Here is a 4,564-nt window from a genome sequence, read left to right as displayed (position 1 = left end):
ACGTAGAGCAGCTTCCAGTTAATAAATTGTATTCTAGCACAGGGGAGAAGTTAGTAATCCTTTTTTTATTTCAGTGAAAACAAAAATCATAATTTAAAGAATAAGTCACTAATCTCATTTAAGATACCTTTCTGTCAGGTACAAAATATGGAAACATACACTTATTGCTCTGGTAGTTTGTTGATACTTTTTTTCCTAAAAGTTGTAATCTTGCCAAATATTTACTTTTGTGTTTTACTTGCTAATTAACTGTCATCCCCATGAATGGTGTACTTAGTATAAAGAGGATTATAAAGAAAATTATGCTGTTCCTTATTAGCTTTTTTAAAGCCACACCAAAAATATACTGATACTTGGATGCTGCTTTGTAATCTTTCAGAAGTATGTTTGCAGTTTGATTGATTAGTTTCTACCACCAAAGAGAAGCAGCTGCAGCTCTGAATAAAATTGTGCTAATGAAGCTTTCAAAGTGGTGATCAAAGGAAGACTTTGCTGTTTCAATTGTATGCTTTTCTGAAGATAACTAATTGTGCTGTTTCAGCAAAGCATCCATATCAAAGCAGCTGAATCATACATTGCAATTGGAACTTTAGAATATCTAACACTGTGATGGCTAATCTTTGTGACATTTGGTCTGTTAGTTGCACAAAAGTAGAAAGTGATTAACTGTATTTTTAGCTCTAAAAACTTCAGCCAGAAGTCTATTCAGAATATTCTATATTTGGTCATAGAAAACTATATTTACATGTCTGTGAAGACATGTCTAGATTACTGTTACCTCATGAAACAGTTTTGATGAAGTACATACATCCTATAACTTCAAGAGTTTCAGTCTGGTGGACAGATAACTCAGTTTTTGAGGGGTTCAGGCACAATAAGGTCTCATATACCCTAGAATAGTCTGCTAGAAATGAATTCCTAACACACTAAGACATATGACATCTAAGATGAAGCCATGTACAGTTAGGAATTTTCCTTCAGGCAAAAGGCAAATTGTTATATTTTTGTACCAAATTCAGAGGACAAATTTTGCTGCTTATAGCTAATTCTGGGCCACCATTTTTAGACCTATATGTTATCCACCCATCTGCTTGACTCTAGTTTCACCTCTCTCTGAAGCACAGTTCAGTCCATTCCAGAGCATAAGAAAACTCATACAGTGCAGGGGCATGCTTTCACATGCTAAAAGCTGTAGTAAAATCAAAAATATAGGAAAATCAAAAACATAAGCAAAATTAGTTGATTGAAAGATATATTAAAACAAAAGCAAACAAACACAAAAAAATCCCTTTGAAGTAAATAACTGAGCTGAAATGACACTTCATATAATTTTGAAAGTTGAAGTTTTGAAAGAATAAAATTATATGAATGCAGTTTTCAGTCATGGAGCAAAGAGGCTGTGGCAGACCTACTCATTTCTCCTGACAAACGATGTTTGTGATGTCTGTTAAGCAGTTGTTAATTATCCTTTTGTAATTAGGGCTTTTGTACATTTAATTCAAATTCTCACTCAAAGTAACCAGTGTTCCACAAAATGTCCACGGATTTTCTTAGGGATTTCAGGTTCAATTTACTATGGAACGTGTAGTGACCTTATCAAGCAGCTTTCCATGTGGTGTATCTAACATAATAACGTCCTGGCAGTACTTTGAATGATAATGAATAAAATAGCTCCTTTGAATGACAAGTTTTTCTTTTAACACAATCCACTAAACGTCATTACATTCTCTACCTATTACATCTTTATTCTTGATGTTCAAACTGTAAAAAATAATTAAATTTCATTTTGAACCCTTTTACTGTCAACTTTAAAAGTATTAGCTCAGTGAAGTTGCCTTGGGTTGTCACAGACATGACGTTATTTTGAATGGTTCTAAAAGTTTGTAAATGTTGACTCTTGTAAAGACAATACATAAAATTATGTTTTCAGGTTTTGTATCGCTAGAGGATGTCTGTGAAGTTTGATAAAAAGTTATTCTGACCTTTCTAAAAGCTTATCACCCCAGTATTAGGAATTACAGCCTCCATGGAAAAGATTTTTTTTCCGTTCTGCCTTCCTGCTGTTTCTGTGCTATGTATCTTTTTGAACCAGCGTTGTTCAATTCAGTGAAATGACATGATTAAATCCTTGTTGCACAAAAGTAATCTTGATTGTGAAATATTTTAATCACAAAAGTAAGACCATGAAGACAGATCAGAGAAGGGTCAAATTAGGAGAATAGTTCAAATTCTTTAAGTATCTGATAAATTTGCTTAATCTATGGCATACTCAAAACCACTGTTTTTATTTCCTGTTCTTTACCAATCTAAAAATTAAGTTGAAAAATTTCCCTCTATTAGCAAGTATTATGAATGTTTAACCAACATTGCTTTCAATTCTTTTTTGTTCAGTATCAAACAATGCATTCTAGAAATCGCTATTTTATGTAAGTAGAATAGTTATATAAAAATATTTTTAGATTAAGTATGTATTTTCAGAGTATCTAGATTTTTTAGACAATTAATTTAGAAGATACAACCTAAAAGTAACCACGATGTCTGAACTTCTGAAACAAAATATTCCATAATCTGAATAGGAAAGATAAGAGGAAGTCCATTTTTCTTGTGTTATTTATTTATTATTTATTCTGTTTTGTTTCATCTACAACTTGTAAAGTTTTCACATATAAGATGTCCAGTTGAATCAACTTTGTTTTTCTAAGTAAGCCCTCATTATTTCCATTATTTTTGAAAACTGTGGATACTTATGCATTCAACCTTTCTAACCATGGAAATGTATAAACATAAGCTAAAGCAGTGGACACTTAAGAGGGAATTTATACAATTAATTTAGTTATAGACATGTGCTTCCTATTTCTGATTCCACCACTATAAGTTGATTTATGAGAGTAAAATCAGGAAGAAATAGAGATCAAGTTGAATCTGGATGCCAAATTTGAGCCCAGAGTTATTAATCTTGATTTTAATTTTAAAATCTTGATTTTTAAAGGTACACTTAAGTATTTTCTCTCATTTGATCTCTTATTTTTCAGTTGTTAATTGAAATTACTGATTGCTTTAAAACTTGTCCTTTAGAGGAATAGTCATTCAATAATGGTATTTCAGAGGTATTCCTGTGTTTGTCTTGTAATCCATACAAAGTTTTCCTGGATTACCCCATTTGCTTTTGCTCTCTGTTCACCACTAATATGATCTTGATATAATTTGTTAGTCATATGCAGAAAGAGAATTGTTATCTCAGGATTCCCAGTGGGTAGGCAGCTATACAAGCTATTATTCTCAGGTAGAGTTTTTATCTCATACTGTATCCCATTGCCTGCCTACCTCTTTCCCTACTTCCTTTCCTAGAATCATAGAATGGCCTGAGTTAAAAAGGTTCATGAAAGTCATCTAGTGTCATCCCCCTGCTATGTGCAGGGTCGCCAACCACCAGACCAGGCTGCCCAGAGCCACATCCAGCCTGGCCCTGAATGCCTCCAGGGATGGGGCATCCACAACCTCCTTGGGCAACCTGTTCCAGTGCATCATCACCCTGTGAGTGAAAAACCTCCCCCTGATATCTAACCTAAATCTCCCTTGTCTCAGTTTAAAACCTTGTTTTATCACTATCCACCCTCATAAAACAGCCATTCTCTCTCCTGTTATATGCTCCCTTCAAGTATTGGAAGGCACAATGAGATCTCCCTGGAACCTTCATAGGAGAGGTGCTCCAGCCCTCTGATCATCTTAGTGATCCTCCTCTGGACTCGTCCCAACAGCTCTGCATCTTTCTTGTACTGGAGACTCCTTCCTTTTTCCCTGACCATTTAAATATCTATCTGTAGATATATACATATGTAGATATACATATATATAATACAGATACAATATATATGGTAATATATATAATAGATAGATGTGTATATAGGTAGATATAGATATAAGTACAAATATGCTTATATTCTTAGAGATGAACATTCAACAAAAAATCTTAGGATCCTTAGGATAGAATATGTTTTTGTTCATACTCAAACCTGTATAAACAAAAAAATGAAGATTACAAATTAGCAAAATGTGTTATTTTCTCAACTGTTCTTTGAGGGGCACTTAATCTAATTTTTCAAAATGTATTTTCAGTTACTGTAAGCTTTTCAGATCATAGCTTAACCTGGAGTGAGCTGAGTCTGATGAAATACACATGAGACTAAGAAAAGATTCAAAATCCACATCTTAAGAAATAATTTTAGATGACCAAGTGTTATTTGAATGTAAAGACATTTTCTTGACATTAGAAAGTAAAAGAACAAAAACATATATATAGAGATGACTTCCGTCACTCCAGTTTCTCAAACCCTGCCACTAGAAGTTTTCCCCAAAAAGTCTCTACCAAAAAAACCAAAACACTCATTAGTGCTTAGGAAGGTATTCAGATCTACCTCTATGTTAAAGAAACAAAACAGAAACATAAAGATTTTTATTTGATTGATTTACAACCTCCTTTTTTTTTTTGCTTGTTTTCCTTTCTGTTTTAGAAAAGAAATTGTTTTCTCCTAAATGCACTTTAAAGTGTTTCCTTTCTCTTTCT

This window comes from Meleagris gallopavo, chromosome 1, assembly GCF_000146605.3.
Source record: "Meleagris gallopavo isolate NT-WF06-2002-E0010 breed Aviagen turkey brand Nicholas breeding stock chromosome 1, Turkey_5.1, whole genome shotgun sequence".
NCBI classification, from domain to species: Eukaryota; Metazoa; Chordata; class Aves; order Galliformes; family Phasianidae; genus Meleagris; species Meleagris gallopavo.
Note: the sequence above shows the minus strand (reverse complement) of the source record.